Source organism: Protopterus annectens, chromosome 13.part0 (genome assembly GCF_019279795.1).
Source record: "Protopterus annectens isolate FY-2018-M chromosome 13.part0, PAN1.0, whole genome shotgun sequence".
NCBI lineage: Eukaryota > Metazoa > Chordata > Ceratodontiformes > Protopteridae > Protopterus > Protopterus annectens.
This window is the reverse complement of record NC_056747.1, coordinates 781,768,982-781,794,363: the sequence shown is the minus strand read 5'-3', so window position 1 is coordinate 781,794,363 and position 25,382 is coordinate 781,768,982. Positions and strand designations below refer to the sequence as shown.

At 37.7% G+C, this 25,382-nt stretch overlaps 1 protein-coding gene across 7 annotated transcripts in view; it reads right to left on the bottom strand.

Moving 5' to 3' along the window:
- Positions 1-24,596, bottom strand: part of GJD3 (gap junction protein delta 3) — a 1,257,337-nt gene extending 1,232,741 nt beyond the window's left edge. For 6 of the 7 annotated variants that reach the window (XM_044054493.1, XM_044054491.1, XM_044054494.1 and 3 more), the window contains exon 1: positions 23,769-24,586. The gene's annotated coding sequence lies outside the window, so the exon portion shown is untranslated. Of the gene's footprint in view, positions 1-23,768 lie in introns of all 7 variants that reach the window. The other variant, XR_006362584.1, reaches the window with a different exon arrangement.
- Positions 24,597-25,382: the final 786 nt, after the last annotated feature.

Here is a 25,382-nt window from a genome sequence, read left to right as displayed (position 1 = left end):
GCAGTATTTCCACCTCTAGTTTATAATCTTCATAGGTGCTACAAATTCTACTGGCTCTAATGAGCTGCCCTTTTACAATTCCCTTTTTTTGGTAAAAAGGGTGTGCACTCTCATAATGTAGCAAAGAGTTAGAAAAGGTGGATTTGCGATGCAACTTAGACTGGAAAGTGTTGCAAGTGTAATCCTTATACAAAGTGATATCCAAGTAATGCAATTCATGGAGGTCCACAGAATGCGTGAATTGCAGAAAACTAGTGGTGGTGTTGATGTAACTGAGGAATTCTCTTAACTCATCCTCTGTGCCTCCCCTGGGAGTGGAGTCTTAGGTTAGGGAGTGATTGAAAACTTTATGTTTTGGGAGGGGGGTAGTAGAGTTTTAGGCTTAAGGAGCAATCAGGGATTTTAGGGTTAGGGAGGGGAGAACTACAGTTAGGGTTAGGGACCAGGTGAGTATTTTAGGAGTAAAGTTGCAGTTTTAGTAGAACTAGGCAGTTCAGATTGCCTAGGTGGTTTGTGTGCTACCTAATTAACTACAGTCTGGTTAGTGGGAGTTAGGGCACTTGCCACTTAGATAAGTGACAGCAAGTAAATGTGTTGCAAGTTACTAGCATGTGGGTAATTGCAACAGACCCATCTGAAATTGCTTGAGTATGATGTGACCCCCTCTTTGCAAACTGGTAATGCTGCAGTTTGTTGCCATGGGGTGAGGGACATGCTAACATTTTTTTAACATGACAGACAGGGATTTAAACAAGTTTTCATTGATTCTGTATAGGAAATCACTAAGTATGTTGTCTGATGAAATGGACCTTGAGTTTTCAGTTTTACTTTTGGGACAATTTATCATTGCTCTAGTTATAGAAGGGATCCTCCTTTATAACAGTCTAACATACTTCTTTGCATGTTGTAAAGTTTGCTTAAAGTTTCTTCGCTAGATGAATACGTGACTTGAAAGGTGTACAGATCATAACATGAATGGTGTAGTCCCAACTGCTCTTAATCCACCATTCTGACAAGTTCTATTATCTACTATAGCACACATCAAACTATTGAACACTGATTTTACTGTAGGTTTTCAAGTGGCTTGCTTTATTTGTTGTGTTTAATTAAGCTTATTTAGAAATGTATTTACTTATTTTTTATTTGAAAAGTTTGTCTGAAATGCTTTATTGTACATTTAAACTATTTTTGGTTTGGGTAGAATTCACATGGACATGTTGGACATGTAATGTTTTGCACTGCTATAACTTAACTTCCACTATCAATAAGGCTTGGATTCATGAATAGCTTGTAAGAGGCACAATGGGGATTTGCACCTTACACAAGTCACAGCCTGGCCACTTATGATTCAAGAAGTACACAACCTTCAGCCAGCAGAATGCCACACTCCATATGTGATATACTGCCATTTCAAGACTGTATAGACCCCGCTATGCTAATGTGCCCTATAACATGCCCTAAAACAGTTCTACAGTTAGTCTTAAGGTGCTAGGAAGTAGTACACACAAGACAAACTTATGCAATAAAATTATGCAGTGCAGACACATCAGTTAGTCCTTGTAGCTATAAAGCACCTCCTAAAATGTCCCACTGAATGCTGTCAGCTTTGGACAGGATGTCTACAGTTCGCATTAAGCACATACAGGTGCTCACTAGTGCACAATGGTAGAATCATCAACCCTACTATATGCACTAAGCTACACCAACATCATGCATCTAAATGAGTTGCATCAATCATCTCTACAGTGTGACCTCATTCATTAATGATTTACCTGGTACTGTGGTTGGCATAGTTGAGATTCTGCCACATCACACAGACAGCATCAGGTAGGTCTGCATCTAACATGTGTTATTCATGCTGTGGTATCCAGTATGGCCAATGAATGTACACCTGTTGGTGGGTACTTGCGCAATGCAAACACAGAATTTTCAGTAGTCCTATTTTAAGTCTGTGAACCCATCCTTAGTTGGAATTCTGCCACATCACACAAACAGCACTGGTAGGTCTGCATCTAATGTGTTATTCATGCTGTGGTATCTAGCATGGCCAATGAATCTTTATCTCTTAGTCGGTATTTGTGCAATGTAAATACAAATTTTTCATGAATTCCATTTTATGTCTGTCAACCCAATCTTTGTGCAGTACATTCCTTTGACACAGGTTTGTTTTCTTTTGTTATACAGTACTGTAGGCAAGTATCTTGTTTTCCTTTGGGTAGCATTAACCAAACTTCATTATCAAAGCATTATATTTAAACTGTCATGTCGGTAAGCAATACTACAGACTCTATTTTCCAGAATGCAGCATCAGGAACTTTTTTCCGCATAAATTGCTGTATCCCTCTACTTTTAGCAAGCAATTTTCAGCTGGTTAAAACATCTCTTACTTTCTTCATCTCTGATAAGCAAATAAAAAACAGTATTTTTAAAAGCAAGTCATATTTTATCTATAATTAAGATTTCTTTTACAACTTTTTAAAAGAAATATTGTTAACTTTAAGTAGCTTGAAAGAATGTTGTCTAATTATCATTCAACAATATTAACTCTGAAATATACACAAACAGTTCCAGCAATGAACAACTATATTTTCATCCTAAAAATGGTAGATTCAAACACCAAATAGGTCACACTCATGGATCCTTCTTTTACATCAGAGAGGGATTAGTTCCCACTACTACAGCACTAGTGAAAGATTAATTTACCACTAAAGTATTTAAATTCATTGCACACATATTTTGTTAGTAATCAAATAATACATTTGTCCTGCAACTTAATGTGCTTGTTATTCAGCAAGCTATAGTCTCAGCTCTAGCAAAAAAAAATTTAAATGTAGCTGTTATTTCAGTTCTGATCTACAAGCCATATATGGAAATTAAAATTATACCATGATCCCCCCAAAACGTGCACGCTGATTGGCCAGCGTGCCCGTTGTAAATCGAGTTATACTAATGGAAAAAGGTCCGGTCGCCCGGACTTTTTTCCATTAGTATAACTCGTTTTTTTTAAAACACTGTCTCGCTATGTTAAATGGGTTTAACATGGCGAGACAGCTAAAATAAGCAGCGGAGATCTCCGTTGCTTATTTTAAAGCTGTCTCGCCATGTTAAACCCATTTAACATAGCAAGGCAGTGTTTAAAACGAGAAAGCAAGATCTCCGTTGCTTTTTTAGTGTCTCGCTATGTTAAATGAGTTTAACATAGCGAGACAGTTTTAAAATAAGCAACGGACATCTCCGTTGCTTATTTTAAAACTGTCTCGCTATGTTAAACTCATTTAACATAGCGAGACATAAAAAGCAACGGAGATCTTGCTTTCTCCGTTGCTTTTGCCCACAGCTCTGATGTACTGCGCAGGCGCGCAGTACATCAGAGCTGCCGCGGATGCCAGACATCTGCGGAAGGGTAGCAAACAGGCATTATACTATGCCATTATTTAAGAAAAATAATAGTTTCTTTTCTTAAATAATGTCATGGTATAATAGCAATAACCCACTTCTGGGTGTGGGTAATGCTAAATTTACCCACGGTTGGCTTTGTTTGGTCCTCGGGCAGCCTCGGGACCAAACCACGCCAACCGTGGGTAAATTTAGCATTACCCACACCCAGGCATGGGTTATTGCTATAATAATGTATAATCACTTTACAGTTGTTTAAAATGGCAGCATTCATTTAAATTACTCAGAAACGCAGCATCTTTGTTCAAACTTTTCACAGTTTGGAACTACTTTCTATTTATTAGCTTAGCACATTTACATATGGAAAAAACTTACTATATCAAACTTGTGCCACAGTAGAAAACATCCAGATATGAACCTTAGTACACATCATGACTTACATGCATTTTATACCAGTGTGAGACATGAACTGTGAATCCCAGGGCAAGCCAGAGAGCAATAATTCTACTTTAGCATGCATGTTTATACACACAAATGCACAAACACACACACACACACACACACACACACACACACTCGATAACATGTTCATACTTGCATATTTTATGTTTTAAACCAGGCCCTCACAGACACATACACACACATTTTTTTCCTTTACAAACCTGAAAAGGTATTTCCACTTCATACAGTACTATTCTGTTTAACAATTCGGATAGAACATTAGAGCAATGTACATGTTTATACCACAAAACCAGCAAAATGGCAGCAGGATAGATCCAAACACATCTTTATTCCAAAATGAAACTGGATTAGCACTTTTGTTCTAATATTTTAAAACTTCATCAGATAAAATAACTGTTCTTAACCAAAGCTTTATACACAAATTTCAAACACAGAGTAACTGGTCACATGACAGCTGATCCCTTCTTAAAGCTTAGATTTAAAGGGACAAGTTCTTTAAAACACAACCTTATGACAAATACATTTTCTAAATGCATACTGTAACAGTATTATAAACATATGTGAACACATGTATATGTATATATAAATGGATGTGAAAAACTTTTTTATATGGTTTTAGTTTTAGTATGCAGGCAGCTGAGGTTTGGTCATTTAAACCTGGTAAACTTCCAGCATTTAAAACAGAGCTGTCTAAAAACTCACTCTTTTTCTGCTGCCTTTATGGCGATTTACAGAAGAGCTGTGTTTGGATCTATCCTGCTACCTTTGTGTTAATTTTGTGGCCAGTTTGTCTTCATTTTGGATTTCTGCTTACATGTTTCTACAGCCGTCTGCTGTGAATACATATTTAAACAAATACACAGTGGGCCAGATTCCAAAGGAGTTGCTCTTAGTATGTCAGCCCTGATTCAGAAAGACTTGCTGTCAGTGTAACTTACCTACTTCGGTATAAGGCTTATCTATAAACAGAGTTTCACTTGGGGCCAGATAGATAAAGACATGCTCTCAGTGTAAGTAACTTAGTTTGGTGTAAGGCCTGTCTATAAACAGGCTTACACGTGAGGCCAGATTCCAAAAGACTTGCTGTCAGTGTTAAGTGACTTACTTCAGTGTAAGGCCTATCTGTAAATAGGCTTACTCAAAGGGCCAGAAGACCTGCTCTCAGCCTGTTCTCAGTGCAAGTCTTCACTTACACTGAGACCAAGTAGAATCTGATCTAGTATGTCCATTCTAAGCCTTTCCAAAGGCTAAAAAATATAACATCCGTTTGAATAGCAGTTTTATAATTGCATTTTGCTTTAAACAGTAAGTTTTCAATGCAAGAAATTTGCTTTTTGAATTATTTTTGTCTGGCTTGAAGAATTGGAGGGCTTTTTTTGTTTTTTGAAGGTAGGCTTGTTTTGTGCATCAGACATGTTTTACTCCAACATACTAATCCATTATATTTATTCAACATGAATGAATATAGTACTTTCATTTTTAATAGAGCATTCTGCCCAAATATATAAACACACAGTAATTAATGACTACGTAGAAGATGTAGCAAATATTATAATTTGAGAAAAGGCAATATGAATAACAGCAGCATATGTGATCTGGCCTTGAATGATAACATTTATATACTATTTCTACATGTTAAAATATCTGATATGTTTCACAATCTAACCATTACATATAATATCTATGCAAACAGGATGTTATATGTCATTTGTTTTCCTTATTGTTGTTTTTGCAAGGTAGTATCTTTTATTCTGCCTTTGTATGAGCAGTGAAAGTTAAAGTATTGTGCATAACGTGGGAGGGGAGAAAAATCAGAATCACTTCATTCTACAATGAAGGAGAATAAGAAATTGCAATGACTCTATCTATTTAGTACTGGGAAGCCCAGTAATGAAATCTTGCCAAATAAGACCTTTTCAGATGCTGGTCAACTTACAAGACCATGCATAGGAGGCATACTAACAGCTCTCAAAGGTACAGTCTCCTGACAGGGATGTCATGCCTTTGCAGGAACACCTGGGGATGTCTTGTTGGCTTTACTATGAAGACTGGAAGTTTGCGGATAAAAGACCTGTGACACAAAGCAGTGATCAAGTCAAAACTGGCTATCAGCCAATGACAACCATGACAGAAAAGAGCATGGTAAAATAAAAAAGGGGTCACGTAGTTACAGCGACAGTTAGAATGATGCATTTAATTAAAATATTTGTCAAGCGACACTGGTTAATGACAATTCTGTCAAAAGCAAGCCAAGTTTGTGCAAAAATAACCCTATTTGTGTATTGTTGCCATCTTCTATAGTTGAGCAGCTATGGAATAAGCACATAAAACTAATGGAGTAGGGATGCTGCATGTTATGGAGAGGTACTGCCCCTCTCCCCAGCAAAAACATTTGTCGTTTTATAATAAGAGGAATTTGTTTAGGTACTAGTACTATAATAAGTAATAAGCACATCTGTGAATTTTTGATAGAAGTATTTTTTCCTTGTATTTTTTTTTTGTAAACTTACATTTATTTACTTATTTTTTATTTATCTGTTTTTCCCCTTTTCTTGATGGGGTTAGTCCTACTAGGCCAGTGGCCTCTATTCAGGGGAGACCTAAGGAGGTCTTTGTACTATTAGGGGAAATTGGTCAGGGCCTCAGGAAACTTCCCCTACTCATTAGGAGAGTGCTCATTCCATTCCTAGAGCAGTGGTGGCTAGGAGAACAGCATTCAAGGAGAGCCAAGATGGCAGATATTACAGAAGTGAATGCTGGTGCAGTGTTTAAAGCTCTACAAGATTTTGTGGAGCTGCTTCAGTAGAATTTGTTTGTTTCAAATGTTCAAAACAATGATGGAGGTGTTATAACAATCCTCCAGTCAGAAGAGCTGCGGGATGATATTTTGGTTGAGTTGTTATTGCAGAGCGAACTGGAGAATGGAATAGATGTTTCATGGAGTGAAATTATGGACAAAATTCAATCAGAAGAATCAGAGGATATTTGAAAGAAGACTGCCAGACAAAGAAATCACGTGTTGAGACTGTTAAAGAAACTGCAGGGAAAGTGATGAGAGATGAACAGAGGAAAGGAAATGTCAACATTCAAAGGACATTTATGGTAAGAATTCAGAATAAAAAAGAAAAAGAAACAGACAGGTGTGATATTTGAAATAATTTAATGGTCCCATTGGGACTGAAGACTCAAGTGGTAAGCGCGTTTATTCTTATTCATAAAGAGACATTTTGTGACATTATTTTTGAGAGTCATTTTGTTCTGGAAACTTTATTTTGGGGGGTGGGAGTATGAGAAGAAAAAGAACCATAATCCATGGAATTATTATGTGGTAAAAGCAGTTTACAGCGAAACAAAAAAGAAAATACACACTCAGTTTCCAACTGAAGTTGAAAGACAGACTTTAAAGAGACATTTAAGAAAACTTTGTAAAGAAGTTATGGACATTAGCAAAGTCTATGATAACAGAGGATTATAGACTGAGGGATGAGACTGCCATATTGTACTGAAAACGGAGAAAGAAAAAATTGTTCATATCCCTAGTACAATAAATGCTGAGGGTAACAGAGGTGTTGTAAAACATTAGGGACAGGAAATTTTAGTTTCCTGCGGCAAAGACGATAAGTAACTGTGATAAGAGAAAATGTTATATTTGTGGGGAAACAGGTCAAGATGTAAAAAAAAGTTTGAAATGAAATATTATAAATGCAACTGATATAGATTATTTTATTATATCATAAGGTTTAAATATATCTCAGGGAGAGACACTTGTAATAGTTTTTTTTCAGATCACTCAGCCATATGGATAGAATTACAAGAAAATAAGGAATATATCAAATTTGGAAAATGAATACAAAGAATAAATGAGAAATGGGATGAAAATGGAAAAAATAAGTACACTTTTAAGGAACAATCACATTTCCACTAGAGTGTGTTCTAAAAACTGTTTTAAGTGGTGGCTAACTTTGAAAGGAAAATATAAAAAAATGTTTTTGGAATGGCAGTCAGTTGGAAGAAAAGCAGAAAAAAATTATAAAATAATGTGTATGGAAGCTTTACAGTAACTGGAAAGGAACAATAGAGAATATTATGTGATAGAATGGATATTTTTATCAAAAGACTCAAGAGAAAATTAAAGAATTATTATTTAAGCAAAAATATTATTTACAAGGTAAAAAATATGTATCAGCTTATTTGAGTAGTGTAGTCAAACAGATTTCTACTATAATGAGAGAAATGAAAAATGATAGAGGGGAGGCAAGAAGATCTCAGCGACAAGTTATGAATATTGTAATAAATGATGTGAAGAAAATGTTTCAAGACAGAAGTAAATTGCAAAAAGAATGGCGTGTTAAACAATTGACAGAACAAGAATATAAGAAATTGGAAAATTAGATTTCCTAATATGAATTAGATAAGATATTTAGACATGTTAATGTGCATTCAGCTTCAGGTTCAGATGCCATAGGAAACCAATTTTATAGGAATTTTATAGATTGCAAAAAATTGCTTCTTAAAAGTTATGAATGAGTGCTGAAATTAAGGTTTTATGTATAAAGATTTGTGTAGTGGTATACCTAAATCTGTATGAAAAAGCAAGACAAAAACAAAAGTGAAATTGGAGGTCTATAGTACTGAACAATACAGATTATAAGATGTTTATGAAAATAATTCAGAAGAGAATGGAAAGTAAAATGAAAAGTATCAAGGAAGATAGCATTCAGAGTTTAAAAGGAAAGGGACGGCAGAAATTATTGTCCATAGTAAGGGAAATTGTTGATAATATTATAAACAGGATTTATGAAAACAATATCATGACAGGAGATTTAAATAAAGCTTTTGATACAGTACAATACGAACCTTTGTGGACAATTATGGAAAAGTATAACATCAGTAAGAAAATTAAGAATGTATATTGTTCTGTATATATTAAAAATAAAGTAAGAATTTTAGTGAATTGATGGTTAAGCAAAGAAATTAATATAAAGAATGGCATACATTAGTAATGTCCTATGAACAGTATATTATGTGCATAAATTATGAATGTATTAGTCAGAGATATCAATTTGCACGAGAGGTGCTACTTATATTACTAATGAAGAGATAAAAAATCCAATCATGTTTACTTATGCAGATAATATATTGATTACAAAAAACAGTCTGGATGAAAGAGGTTACATACTATATGCATTAATATTTAAATATAATAGGTATGCTTGTATATAAAGAAAAAAGTAAAGGACTGGATGATATATGAAAGATAAGAGGAGTATCTTTCTCAATGAAAGAAATGTCTGTGTTAGAATATGATTTGGGGGTAACAATTAAGTCAGAAACAATGAAATAGGATACTAGATGAAATAAAGGAGCTTTGGTGTTTTGTTTTGTTTTTTTTTTTTTGGAAAACATACAAGCTATTGTTTAATATTTAGTTATACTAAGAAAGATTGCATATTTAGCTAGTGTATATATTTTCCCAATCTGTGGAAATTAAATGCTACAAGTATTTTTATGGGGTTCAAGATTGAATCCAGTGAAAAGAGAAGTCTTATACATGGACAAGGAAGATGGAGGTTTATGGTCAATAAACCTATTTGTTTATGCTGTTTATCTGAATTTGCATAAAGTTTTGTTTTGGATTAATAATAAAATGAAAAGTTAATAGTAAATTTACTAAAGTACAAATATAAGTGGTATTGGTATATGTTAAAAATTTTCAAAAGATGAAAAGTATGCTTAAATGAAGTAATGAGATGTTATCAAGAAAAAAATATTTTATGGAAAATAAAAATTGATGAAATAGAAAATGTGAGAAAAGTGTGGTATAAAATATCATGATGCAATATTACTATGTTAATCACTGGAGTGCTCTAGCAAATGAAAAAGTTAAAAATATAAAAGTGTGAAAAACATGGTGTAATAAGCAAGTAGTATGTCAAGATTTTTTATGAAGATTAGTGATTAATAAATGACTTGTTAAGGGAAATATGCCATATAAAAATCAGTGAAAGAGTTTATATATATTCTGGTAAAGAAGAAACTACAGAACATTTTTTTTTTTTTGCAATGTATAAGGGTTGGAAAATTCTGGGAAAACATGTAAAATTTTATTTTTTAAATAAAAAAGAGGTAAATTAAATAAATAGTATATGATTATGTATGGATATTATAGTCATAAAAATAAAGAATATGTTAGTAAAATAGATAAAAGATAAAGTTATGTTGTATGCACCATTTGGAATGAAAGGCTAAATATAATTGTGACGATTGGGGAGAGACGGGCAAAGGCTGCCAGCCTAGTCACATAGAATTTGATACATAATTTTATCAACTGTGTAAATAAATGTAAAATACAGGCTTGTGTTTTTAAATGTAAGAAAACACTGTAAAATGTGAACTTCAAGATTGTTGGAACATTGCCATCTGCTGTAAGGAAAACCAAGCCAAGTATTTCAAATGTGTCTTTTTAAGTTGAAAAGATCTTATGAATCTCTTTTATGTTTTACAATTCAGCTCCAGTGCAGCTGGATGAAGGTTTCACGCCCATTGTTTTAAGGATAAAGTTTATGACCAGAATTTAGATGTGGAAGGTGCTTTATTGCTCTAGTTTCTGCTAGAATGTCTATGTGAAATGCCTTGTATTGTTGTAAGTTTCTGAGTAGGTGTTAGATTGCTAAATAATGCAGTTTGTGGCCCGATAACTCAGACCAGGTGTTAAGATGATGCAGTTTGCCTGGGAAAACCTAAGTGTAAAAAATGATGTAATTTGGGGAGGGACCAAGCAAACATGTTTGTTAGTAATGTTTAAATACTATTTCTCACAAGAGACTGAAAGCATTTTGACTTTGGACATCTAACTTATCAGCACTCTGCCTTGTGCTCACATGTAAGTTTTAGCACTGTGATTTCTTGTAGGAATAGTTAAAGCTAGTAAAGATTAATTAGGTATTTATCTTTGAAATCATACCTGTCCTACTGTATTATTTTACGTTTCTGTGTGATCTCTGAACTCTTAGATATCTCTGTGGTGTAGTAGCTTTGCCTTGTGTTTTAATTATTTATTATTAAATATTTTTAAACCCTTCTACCTGTGGCTGATTTGTGTAGAGATAAGCTCTAGAGTACATTGAATATTTATAGAGGTTATTGTAATAGGCCACTCTAAAGTAAGCCTTGACTGTTAGTCATATTACCATTGGATATTAATATTGCACAGTAATAATTGGACACCCTTTAAGGGCCTTTTAGTAGCTGATATTATTAACTGGGTGGTGGCAGTAATTACTACTGTATAGTCTGGGTAAAGGGGCACAGTTGGAGAATCTGTATCAGCCTTTCCCAGGAGTGTCTGTGAAGTTGTATAAATACTTATCTCAAAGTGTGTGTGTGGTGTGTCAGCTACTTGGCAGGGACATGAAGCACTGGTTGGACAGAGAGGGTACTGGAGGTTTTAGCTTGCCCAGTTAGGCTGAGACCCGGACCCTATAGCTGTGCCAGTGGGGAGACTTATTGGGGACCTGGTGTGCAAGGGAGCAACCAGCCCCAGACTGACTGTGATCTCTGTGTGCACTTAAGGGAAATTGTACTTTACTGTGTGTATTAGTTATCCTTTCCTCTTCTAGGAGACAACCTCCCAGGTGTTAGTGGTGAGGATTGAGGCTCCTTGATTGCTGGGCCAGGGCACGGTCGTCACAAGTGTTTGGCAGTGGTGGGATCTGCTTCACACACTAATTGGCTTGTAGTGGTGTGGGTAGAGCGAATTCCTGTAGCTTATGTACAGTGATCTCTAAAAGTGTTTTGTACTCTAAAACAGCCACACAGTGTATACACAGAGTTCAGATCACAATTGTTTTATTTCTTTTGTTAGCTTAGAGTTAGTCAGGGTGAGCAGGCAGCATGTCAGCGGAAGAGTATGGAAAGCAGACAGGGAACCAGCTGGCGGAGATGTGCCAGGCTAGGGGACTGGTGCATGGAAACATGACTAAAGCAGACCTGATTGCAGCCTTGGTTACAGCTGCATTAGAAAACAGCAGCCTGGAGGACAATCAGACTGACAGTGGAGATACAATATCTTCGGAGAATGGACAGCTCAATCTTTCTGCAGTGGACTTAAAAATCCAGCTGGAGCTGAAGAGACTTGAGTTGGAGGCCAGGAGTATGGAACTAGAAGCAGCTGAGAGAATAAGGAGCCTAGAAGCTGAAGAACAGGAATGGCAGAGAAAGTATGAGAGGGAAATGCTGACTCTTCACCAGAGTCATGAAGGTAATGAGGAAGGGAGTAACCGGACCCCAGAAGCACAAAAGGTCAGTACATTTCTTCCACAGTTTAAAGAGGGGAATAATTTTGAGAGCTTCATTCATATGTTAGAGCATGTATGTAAACAGTATGAAGTCGGCCAAAGGCTCTGGGTACGGTTCTTGACCCCCTTACTCCATGGTAAAGCTGTAATTTCTTTAGCAAAAATGCATGACACTGACTGTTTTGATTATACTACTGTAAAAAGACATTTATTAGAATGTTTTAAGCTAACACCTGAAATGTATAGGAAAAAGTCTCGTGAGCATAGACGCAAGGCAGATGAAAATGTATGTGAATATGTTGTTGAACTGAGCACTTATTTTCAGAGCTGAGTGAGTGGATGTCAGGTCACCACTTAAGAGCTGGCAGACCTTTTGGTAAGGAAACAAGCCCTTAGCACTCTGCCTGAGGACATGATGATCTGGCTAGCTGATAGACAGTGTGCTACTTCAGAGGAGTTGGGGAAAAAGAGAGACCTATACCTAGCAAGCAGGGCAGCACTGCACAGGAAGGGGACCCCCAGTACTGCTCATGGGTCTAAAGAAACCCATGATGGGCAGCACAAACTGCCCTAACAGAATCTGCCAGTAGCAGGGGAAGCCACTAGTCCAGGTACACATCCAAGAGCTAGGGTTAAATGTTTTGAATGCAACCAGTGGGGCCATGTGGCATACAGATGTCCACGGAGGCAAGGTGGGGAACCAAAGGTGAGGGAGTCAGTAAGTGGTAAAGACAAAATGTCAATAGTAGGCTGTCTTGAAAGAACAGGGGTATGAAACTACCATCCTGCAGATGTCCTGAGAGGGAATAATTTGGATGAGGCAGTACTATGTACTTATGCAGTTACATGCAGTGAGACTAGGAGACAAGCATGTAGGTCTGGTAGCCTGGGGGAGAGCCAGACAGACTGCACACTTGCAGCCAGGACTGCTGAGGTGGTTACTTCAGGAGTGAGCTATGTTGTAGCAGTGAGACTAAATGTGAGCCACAGCTGCTTGTGGGTACTGATGTTCCCTTGGACAGGGTAACTGCAAAGGTAGAGGTGAGTAGTAGTACCCAGGCTGACAGTGAGGCACCACTGTCAGAGGATGCCAGACTTCCTGTGGAAGGGGAGCTGGGAAGGGTTACAAGGAGAGACTTGAGACAGGCTCGGCTCTCAAACCCTACATTGCACGGCCTGATGCAGGTAGCTATGGAGGCACCTGATTATTAAGGGAAAGGGGAATCTGTTTACTGGAACAAAGGGTTACTGTACAGAGAGTGGACCCCTGAGGGAGGGCTAGAAGGTGAGAGAGTACAGCAGTTGGTAGTGCCTAAAGCTTACTGTCTGGCGCTTCTAGCCATAGCCCATGGTATTCCCTTTGCAGGTCATATGGGCATAAAACATACAAAAGGGCATAGTATGCAAAACGTCTATTGTCCTGGAATTTCCAGAGATGTAACAGGGTACTGCAGGACCTATGAGCAGTGCCAAAAGGTAGGCAAGGCAGGAGACAAGGTGACAGCTCCTTTGATGCCTTTGCCTGTGATTGAGGAGCCATTTCAGAGGGTAGCTATGGATATTGTGGATCCTCTGAGTACCCCAAGTTCCACAGGGGAAAAGTATATCCTAGTGATTGTAGATTATGCTACACTATACCCTGAGGCAATGGCTTTGTCCTCCATTGAGGCAGAGAAGATGGCAAATGCTTTGCTAGAGATTATCAGTAGGGTAGGTTTCCCAAAGGAAATACTGTCTGACCAGAGGTGCCAATTTTATGTCAGACCTGCTGGCTTGTCTGTGGAAGTCCTGTGGGGTGAAGCACATGAAGACCACCCCCTACCATTCCCAGACTATTAGTCTTGTTGAGAGGTTAAACTCTACAATCAAGTCCATGCTACGGGCATTTGCAAATCAGTTTAAGAGGGAGTGGGACAAATATTTGCCCTATCTGTTGTTTGCTTACAGAGAGGTTCCCCAGGAATCCACAGGTTTTTCACCCTTTGAGTTGCTGTAAGGGCATAGGGTGAGGAGACCTCTAGATTTAATTTGAGATGAGTGGGAACGTGAGTGTGAGTCTCACAAGGAGTCTATTATGGCATATGTTCGGAACCTAAGGACAAGGTTCGGGGAACTCATGGTCCTGGCCCAGGAGAACCTGGCAGAAGCCCAACAACAGAAAAAGGTGTGGAGTGACAGGAGTGCTCGAGCTAGAGAGTATGCTGTGGGGCAGCAGGTGATGGTTCTCATTCCTGTCAGACACAACAAGTTGCAAGCAGCTTGGGAGGGACCCTAGAAGGTGGTAAGAAAGGTAAGTGATGTTAACTACATGGTGGAAGTGCTAGGCAGATGGCAGGGGCACAAATTGTACCATGTTAACATGATGAAACCTTACCATGATAGGGAGGGCCTTGTGCTGAGCTTTTGCAGTGGATTGCAGGAGGAGTCTGAGGTAGATCTGAGGACTGATCTCCTCAGTGAGGCTCGGGCTGACACATTGGTGGAAGAGGTAGCAATGTCCCAGCAGCTATCTCCTACCCAGGTTTGAGAAATCCGAGCAGTGTTGCAGGGGTTTGGGGGCATATTCACCAGGAAACCAGGGAGCACCCACCTGGTGAAGCACCAGGTGTATACAATAACCCAAAGACCTAACAGACAGGCTCCTTATAGGGTACCTGAGAGAGTCAAACAGACTCTGAGGGAGGAGGTACAGGAGATGTTGGAACTAGGGGTGATTCAATAGTCCAACAGTCCCTGGCCCTCACCAGTGGTACTGGTGCCAAAGAAGGATGGCAGCACCAGGTTCTGTGTGGATTACAGGAAATTAAATAGTCACACAGAGTCAGATGCTTACCCCATGCCTAGGACAGATGAGGCCCCAGAGCAGCTGGGTTGGGCTAAGTATCTTACAACCATTGATCTTACCAAGGGTTACTGGCAGGTGTCCTTGACTCCCAGTGCTAGAGAGAAGTCAGCCTTTGTGACTCCTTTTGGCTTGTATGAGTTTACAAAGATGCCCTTTGGGAAGAAGAATGCCCCAGTGACTTTTCATAGGCTGGTAGATCATATCTTAGTAGGAGCAGGAGAGTTTGCCCTTGCTTACATGGATGATATTGCTATCTACAGCCATTCCTGGCAAGAGCACCTTCAGCATGTTAGGGAGGTGCAGGGCAGACTACAGAGGGCAGGGTTGACCATTAAGCCGAGCAAATGTCAGGTGGGTATGGCAGAAGTCTCCTACCTAGGACATAGAGTGGGGAGTGGTAAGATAAAGCCAGAACCTGCCAAAGTCGAAGCTATTTAGGCATGACCTGCACCTGTTACTAAAAAGCAGTTGAGGGCATTTTTGTGGACATCAGGGTACTACAGAAAGTTTGTTCCAAATTATAGTACCATAGCTGCTCCCCTCACAGACCTGACAAGGAAGAACAAGCCAGATAAAGTAGTGTGGACCCCAGCATGTGAGCAGGCATTTCAGAAGCTTAAGGAAGCTTTGGGAGGACCCCCTGTGTTAGCCAGTCCAGGCTATAGCAAAGACTGTTGTACAGGTGGATGCTCCAAACTTATGGGGTGGGGCTGTACTTAGTCGCATTTCTTCAGAAGGAGAAGATCACCCAGTGGTTTATCTTAGTCATAGGCTCCAACCCAGGGAGGAATGCTATGCAGCGGTAGAAAAGGAATGTCTAGCCATAGTGTGGGCACTTACAAAAACTTCAGCTTATCTGTATGGAAGAAACTTCACTGTGATGACAGATCACAACCATCTAACATGGATAAACAGAGCCAGTCAGCAAAATGCCAAGTTGCTAAGATGGAGTCTGGGATTGCAAGCATATGATATGTCAGTGCAGGACCACAGTGGGAGTAGCAATGACAATGCAGATGGGCTCTCAAGACAAAGAATGGGGTGAGGTACACCCAGATAGACCTGACACTCTCAAGCGAGGTTTCTCAAGGGGCACTTGAAAAACTTGCTTGAGTTCCCTGGGGGGAAGAGATGTGACAACTGGGGAGAGACAGGCAAAGGCTGCCAGCCTAGTCAAATAGAATTTGATACATGATTCTATCAACTGTATAAATAAATGTAAAATACAGGCTTGTGTTTTTACATGTAAGAAAACACTGTAAAATGCGAACTTCAAGATTGTTGCAACATTGGCATCTGCTGTAAGGAAAACCAAGCCAAGTATTTCAAATGTGTCTTTTTAAGTTGAAAAGATCTTATGAATCTCTTTAATGTTTTACAATACGGCTCCAGTGCAGCTGGATGAAGGTTTCATGCCCATTGTTTTAAGGCTAAAGTTTATGACCAGAATTTAGATGTGGAAGGTGCTTTATTGCTCTAGTTTCTGCTAGAATGTCTATGTGAAATGCCTTGTATTGTTGTAAGTTTCTGAGTAGGTGTTAGATTACTAAATTAATGCCGTTTGTGGCCTGAGAACTCAGACTAGGTGTTAAGATGATGCAGTTTGCTTGCCTGGGAAAACGTAATTGTCAAAAATGATGTAATTTGGGGAGGGACCCAGCAAACATGTTTGTTACTAATGTTTAAATACTATTTCTCACAAGAGACTGAAAGTATTTTGACTTTGGACATCTAACTTATCAGCACTCTGCCTTGTGCTCACATGTAAGTTTTAGCACTGTGATTTCTTGTAGGAATAGTTAAAGCTCGTAAAGATTAATTAGGTACTTTTCTTTTAAATCAGACCTGTCCTAGTGTATTATTTTAAGTTTCTGTGTGATCTCTGAACTCTTAGATATCTTTGTGGTGTAGCAGTTTTGTCTTATGTTTTAATTATTTATTATTAAATATTTTTAAATCCTTCTACCTGTGGCTGATTTGTGTAGAGATAAGCTCTGGAGTACATTGCATATTTACAGAGGTTATTGTAATAGGCCACTCTAAAGTAAGCCTTGACTGTTAGTCATACTACCATTGGATATTAATATTGCACAGTAATAATTGGACACCCTTTTAAGGGCCGTTTAGTAGATGATATTATTAACTGGGTGGTGGCAGTAATTACTACCGTATAGTCTGGGTAAAGGGGCACAGTTGGAGAATCTGTGTCAGCCTTTCCCAGGAGTGTCTGTGAAGTTGTATAAATACTTATCTCAAAGTGTGTGTGTGTGGTGTGTCAGCTACTTGGCAGGGACACGAAGCACTGGTTTGGCAGAGAGGGTACTGGAGGTTTTAGCTTGCCCAGTTAGGCTGAGACCTGGACCCTATAGCTGTGCCAGTGGGGAGTCTTAATGGGGACCTGGTGAGCAAGGGAGCAACCAGCCCCAGACTGACTGTGATCTCTGTGTGCAGTTAAGGGAAATTGTACTTCACTGTGTGTATTAGTTATCTTTTCCTCTTCTAGGAGCTGACCTCCCTGGTGTTAGTGGTGAGGATTGAGGCTCCTTGATTGCTGGGCCAGGACACGGTCGTCACAGTAATCACATTTAATGATAAATGGAGACTAGCAGTGATGTTAAGAAAAATGAGACGGTGGTTGTAGAAAAAGGAGTGGGGTCAAATAAAATAATGAAAATAGAAGTTTAACATAATGAAAAGTCAGATATTTATGACTGTATGACAATAACAGAAAGGAATGGAAATTTGTACACTGTATACATCTGCAAATATGTAAATAAGTAAGTTTGTAAATAGTATTGTACATAATGTTTTGTTTTAAATAAAGGATCCCTATATTTTTCAATATTGCCATGGGATCTTTTACATCCATCTGGGCTACCACCAACTCAAGCAGATGGGGTCTTGGTTTAAATTTCATCCAAAGGATAGCATATTCAGGAGTGCAGCACCCCCTTATGCTGCACTGCAGTGTTAGCTATTGGCCGATTTGGTGAGGGAATACAGCCCACTGCCTCCTGCACCAAAGTGTGCTACCTGTCAAACCTCCTTTTTATTTGTTTTATTAACGTTTATGTTTCACAAATTCATTTGTTTTATTAACCTTTCACAAATTAGAGCTTTATTTAAATGACATAGGTCTTCAATAGACATGTTAGGGGCTTTGCTTAACAAGAAAAACCTCGGTCTGATAGCAATGCATTCAAGCCATTCCCTTTAGTAAATATAGCTAAGCAACCCTTTTGGTTTTATTTTTTTCTTATGGAAAGACATATGTTGACATTTTGTGAAGATTTGGTACTTTTTCTCTTCAGGCTGAAGTAAGCTGTTAATATTTAATTGTACACATTCCTATGAATTAGCTTATTGTGTTCATTTTTTAAGATTAGTATGTGAGTTATTAATGTTAGATTGTGAATAACTGACTTAGTGAAGTAACACATTTTGCATAATCGGTAATGTAGTGCCTGTGGCATGGCTGCAGTGAAAATAACATGCTGTTTTCAGTCCTTCATAAAGGTACGTTACACATACTCAACAAGAGCGAAAATACAATAACCCACTCTCCCAATGTATATGTATAAATACCTACCTACTCTCAGCGAATACATAAATAGAAACCTACTGTTCCAGCGTGTATCAAATTAGCATGCATGTATAAAATATATCTATACTGTAACTTAAAAGCAAATGATTAAAGACTGATGTCAACAACACAGAGCAAAAACTAGTGGAAACTGCATTCCTAAAGGAATATCATTTACAAAAAACAATAGAAGTTCTTGTTCTCCCGCTTATTGCTTCTGGTGATATTTCAGGCAGACATTAAAAATAAGCTGATAACTTGATAAGATTATAGAATTGCTGATAACTCTTAATAAGAATAGAAGGCTTTTCCTTATGCCCTACTCAGATTAATTATGTTATTCAGCAATGCTATCAACGACTTCATCTGACAATCCAGTACCACCAAGCTGCACCCAGAAGTGGATTACTGCTTACTGCAGCTTTTACTTACATGCTTCCAAATAAATTGTCCTCTAAGTGATGATAAAATATAAACTATATATTTTTTTTAGAATAGTCATATTTAAAACTACAACTATAAGTATGATATTGTTTTATGTGACAAGATCGCTCTGTGTTCGTGTGGTATTTGTCTTCTTTCTCAGAGTGATAAAGTTGCCTTAGTCTTTCAGGCAGCATAGCAACCACTTGGAGGCCTAGATTACCGGGAACCAAATGACTACAGCAGACCTAACACAAAACTTATACACATCCTGTTTAAGGCTGGATGAAAGAGGAATAGTTCAGATGCTAATAGTTGTAAACTATTTCATCCAACTCTGCAAGGCCAGGTAGAGACATGGATTAAGAGCAGCTTTGATACCATCAGTACAGTAACTCATAAACAGTACTGAGGACTGTGTTGTAAAAGAGCCAGATGACTGGAACTAGAGTCGCTTTCCACAGAAAAAGATTTCTCTCCTATGTGGGTGAAGGGATCTGTGACTTTCAGAGTACAGCCACCTACTACACCATGTGGCACCGCTGTAAAAGTGGCAGAATATGGAAATTAAGGATGTGGTTTGTATATGATGTCATTAACTGTTATGATTTTCACATAACAGCTGGAGGAAACTGAAGACACCATTGGCTGGTCTGATCTCAACAAAGCCAAAAACTTTGTATTACAGTCCCATGACACATCTGTGAGCCTATCCCTGAAATTTTTCTGAAGGCATTTGAGCATCATTCTCTGGAAAGGAACTATGTATATCAGGTGGGTGAAGAATGTGTCAGAGGGGAAATAGGGCAAGATTTTCATGATGTAAGCTAATGTGAACCTCTTACTGCTTTAGTAACAAGATGGAGGATGATGAAGGTCTACAACAGACTGATGAAGACACACATAAGAATGGTGCCCCTGAAACAAAAGAGTAGGTCAAAAACAGCTCACCAAACCCCTTTTTGCTCTACTCAGCTAATTTTGTGTCACAAAATTCTGAACAAGTCAGACAGTTCAGGTTAAAACACTAAACTTCCAGCTCATCACTGTTTTTTTCACCTGTTCGTCATAAAAGCAAAGATTCTTTCTTTTTGGATTTTTTTGCTAACTCCCCCTCTACATCTGCACACATTCAACAAAGCTACTGAAAATGTGGCTCAAAGAACTAATGTCTCATATAGAAAAAGTCAGTGCTGATTAGTGAAAGGTGTGGCACTGTCTGAAATTTCAGTGAAATGGTGTTAAGGATGGAATGAAGGCTTGGGCAGGTGAATGTGGCAGTTAGAGGTTAACAAAGAAATTAAAAGCAGCCTGAATTAAAAAAAATCTGCTTCTTAGGGTGGGTGCTATTCACACATTTTGAAACAATCACGTGATGCATTATTGTGTCTAAAATTTATTAGAATATTAACTGCATGAAATACATCATATTCTCTCTTCTGAATGGGGCTAGCATGGTGGTACGGCTACATTCCAGAACAGCAGAATGAAGCTTCATTGTTTTACTATTATTAAACTAAGGTACTATTTATATAACATGCCATTAAGCAATGAAGTTATTCAGACATCTGTGGAAAACTAGCCTATGAATAAAAGATCTAGTTATCAAAATACAATGTATCACAGTGCACAACCCAATGATGGCGATAATGTTTTCTGCCATTCACTAGAATGAATAAATGTCTTCCTGGACAAATATCCACTCCACAGAAGGAAGGGTAGGGTACTGATAAATTACGTTTTACCATGACCTACTCAAGACAAAAGCAGCTAGAGAACAATGTTACATACACCTGGCATAGTGTGGCAGGTTTCATTAATCAGGCCCTCAGGTGTAACGTAACCTTCCTAAACAACCTTAGGCAAATCTCTGTGTGAAAGGCCAGTCTTAGAAGATGTGCCCATGATGGAGGTTAGTCTCAATACCAAACCTGGTTGAGTGTAGAGTAGTTACAAGCATATACCATCTGAGAAAAAAGTGTGATAAACACAAGGAATGTTTGGCAAGGCAAAAAAATAAGCATTTAAGAAACAGTAGTAGTTTATATAAAATAAATAAAAAATACACACACAACACACATATGCATTTATTTACATGTAGAAAGCATATAAATATAGTTATGTCTATATTAATATATACGTGAGGAAGGTATGGCTTAGAATGCCTCATAATCAAATATTTCTTACTTGTAGTGTAGATACTAAAACATCACCGTATCAAAACACTTCTGTGTCAAAACACATAAAAGTCTTTCACACTAAAACAAACTGTGGTATTTACAAATAGCCCATTTAATAAAGTTATATATTGTTAAACAGTTGTGCAACCGTCAAGTTACCATATAAGTTAACTGGGTATGGGGGCATAATACCCTCAAATAGAGGAAGCAGAAGGAAGAAGATGCTGTTGCAGCTGTTTTTATTGTCTTTTAGGATTTTTAGGCTTACTCTTTTGTCCTAGCACCTTAATTTGCATTTCTCTATTTTTTTTTATCTCGGTGTAGTTGAAATGTCTATACCTGAATTAATAGGGTATAACAATATTTTCATTGTACCACACGGTATTGTTCAACAGTGTGACATTTGAGATATTTCATTTTATACCTACACATGCATCCAAAATCTGCCTAATGTATTGTTTCTCATGTTGTAACCGTATATTTTTACATATGTATACAAATATATCTAATGTACTACCTTTATTGTTGTATCTGTAGATCTAGGGTTGGGCCTTAAAGTGGTTATCACTGATCAGTGCCTTGCCCCAGTAAACATATTTAAATAAATAAATACAAAATGCAGCTATAAAACCAATTAATTTACTCTTAATACATATCAAAATCTTCCAGCTTGAGAAAAAAGAAAAGAGAAGAATGCATACATTTCCAGTTTATTGTCTGAAATGCTGTGCAGCTACTGTTGAACGAATATGTTCTTAATGAAATGGAATAAACAGATGCTTCAGTGAATTGTCTCGATATCATCTATCTCATGAACTATATAACTGTACAACAAAAATGCAACTTTATCATTTTCATATCTTGCTATTTAAGTCACCCCAAATGGTCACAACTGATGTAAAATACATGGAACATAATGGCTAAAATGCATACTTCTCAACTCTCATTGATTTTGCCTCATATTTTTTGCCATGACCTTTATAATTTTTTTGATTTTCTAGTAAATTACTGAAAATTACAGTTGGTCAGTAATGCCAAACAGAGTCTCATTATTGTTCAGAAAATGCACTTTGATGCAATATATGTTGTTATAGTAGCTTTTTTACATGAATTAGAGCAGTAATTAAAAAGTTTGATTGATTGATTCTAGGCCTTTGCCCCCCCCCCCCCCCACACACACACACACACATTTTTTCTTTGTCCTGAATTCTTGAACAAAGTTAAGAGGTATGCTAACACAACTATTTTTACCCCAACATTATACTTTGAAAGTCATGTTAAATAATTTAGAAATTTAAGACTGATGCATACAATGCAAATACAAAGCAAACATCTTATAAATACTGTAATAGCAAAAATAAACCACTTCTGGAAGTCACAAAGTTGTAAGAGCATTCTATGCTATTTGCTACAATTTATTCCTTATTTATTATGGTTGGAAAGATCTCAGTGAATGCACTAAACAGGTGAAGTAATATTAACTACTTATCAATTATTGTCAAAACTGCACACAAATTTTCAAACCCAAACACACAAACGTATGCTGCATAAACAATCTCCTAGTTAAATACTTCATAAAAAAAGTAAAACTAACGTTATACAACATCAAACACCTCAGCTTTATGTAGAAGCTAATTAAAAGAGACTGTTTTGCACTCAGGACGTACATCTCAACTTTCCAGAATTTTTCAGAATGTCTAGATTTTTGCCTCATACGTTGGTCTGCTCCTCATAAATGTGTTTTTTTTTTTCTGACAAAACATTGAAGACTGAAATCACTAAATAATGACATTTAAGTTTCAGACTTCATATTCTTCAGAAAATACATGCAAATGCACAACCGCCGCTTTATCAATTTTGTAAGTTTCCAAGAGCAATATTCAAAGTGTGTCCCTGATTTGGGGCCTTTGTTCCCCCATTATTTTAGGTTTTGTCCAGAACTCCTGCACTGACATGTTTAGAGGTATAATTCATGGTGATCTTAAATGAAATGCCTTTAACATACAAGAATTTAAAAATATACACCCTCTTACAAAAGGTAGCAGTTAAAAAGTAGCACACATTTCCTTAATATATTGTGCAGTACAAAGCAAATTAAGATAAACTGTAGTGTAAGTGCAGACAGTTCAAAACGTATATATCATGCCACATATATTTTTCTTGTAGACTCATTCCAGCAGGTGTCCTTCGATGTCTAGCATACATGCACTTATAAACTTTGTACTTATATGTATGTTTATATTTTACTTAAGTTGCTGCAGTGAGCATTTCTGCTGTTCTTTCTCCTTTGGTCTGCTCTCTAAATAAACCCTTTGCTCAGAAGATCCAGTCAACAACAGAAATAGGTAAAGTCACAGTAAAAACTTTTATATTAGATACCGTTAAGCATGTCTGAACAGACCTAAAGCTAACAGTGTAATCACATAATATATGAAGTGCAAAAACCTTGTCAGATTTTTTTTTCTTTAATGATGGTCATAGGATAAACATAAATCTTCATATAAGTCATTAAAACATGTCCATTTCCTTAACCACAAAGCACAGAATCACATTATACATTAGTATCGAAACACTATACTCACAAAACATGTAGGTCTCTGAGGAATATGGTATCTTGAGGCTAGCAGCGTAGTAAACGAAGTTATCTGCCAAAATGAGCATCAACCACAGACCAGTTAAAAATAAAAATGACACCACTCAGCAACTGCTCCACTCTGATTTCTTGATTTTAATAGCGGGTCCGATGACATTGTTTTAGTGCTAATTCAATATCCAGAAAAGGCATGCTGCAACCAAAGAAAAGCTGCTTGTTTAAACCCAGTTAGATGGAGCGAGCCAGTCGCGTGCGGATACACGGGTGGGCTACCGGCTGTGGGCACGATTACAGCTCCTCTCACCCTACTTGGACTGCTCGAGCTGTTAGAAAGGCAGTTTGGAAAGCAGCAGCTGCTTAGAAAGTCAGTTTGGAAAGCAGCAGCTGCCAGCTGCTGCTGGACGATCCTGGTTAAAATTATCCTAAATGTACGTCTGCCGGTGTCTTGGTATGTGAATAAACAATTCCCGGTTTATAAACAACATAAAACTAACTTATTATTTTTTCTTCTTCTTAACTTTTACTTGCAGGCTGGTGAACTTGGCTTCTAGCTCCGCCTAGACACGTTCTTAAAGACGCACTGTTACGCCGAAACTTTCAACATCTTAGTTAATAGAAAGATGCGCAATCCGATTAGGCTCGTTGAGGTCGCTGATAGACAACATCGCACTAAATTAATCCTAAAGACAAACGACAGCGACAACTGGATAAATTGTTCCAACGCACAAGTTAATTATTTGATTCTGTCATCAACGCTCTAGAAGAACAAGTGATTTGAGATTCAGACAGGGCCAAGAGGGATCGCCTTTAGTTTCAGAAGCACCACTAATGTATTGAAGTAGGCAACGCCAGACTAGCTGAATTCCTTTCCATTGACCCCTAGTTTTTCCTCTGTCCCTTAGTCTTCCCTCCAGTCTAGTTCTCTCCTTCTGCAATATACAGACTTGTTCACCACACCCTCCAAACACATTATCTCCCAAATCCTTCAACTTTTTAAATAGGTATATAAGTTAATACCAAGGTTATAGCCTAAGAGCCATTTGGGGACATAGGTCTCAACCTCTTAAGAGGCCAATGTAGAAACAGACTTTAACAATGTGTGACAAATGGTCAAAATGTGAAACACCCTACTTTCGCACAGTGCGAAATGTGCCACTGCCGTGGATCATGGTAGAGACTTGCATTTCACATTCACCACTTTAGATATGTTCTACCCCTGTCCTACCTCCAGCTCTGGGCCTGGCAAAGGTGCCTAAAAGGGTATTTAAAAGCAGGGCCCTCTACTTTGACAAGAATGTGTCATGATGTCTTGGAACAGTTAAGACCAAAAGAATGCAAGATCTCACATCTTTAACCATGAAAAATAAAACACTAAACAGAAGCAAACATACATATCCCAACATTTGTAAACCCTCACATTCATGCCAGTATCACTACAGCGTTGTGTACTTTGAAACCGATTTTTTTGCCATTAGTGTGCCATTTGGATTTTAAGGTAGGGTCCCTACCTTAAAATCCAAATAGCACACTAATGGCAAAAAATCTGATCCAAAGTACACAAAGGCTGTAGTGATACTGGCATGAATGTGCTTAGTTTCCAGTT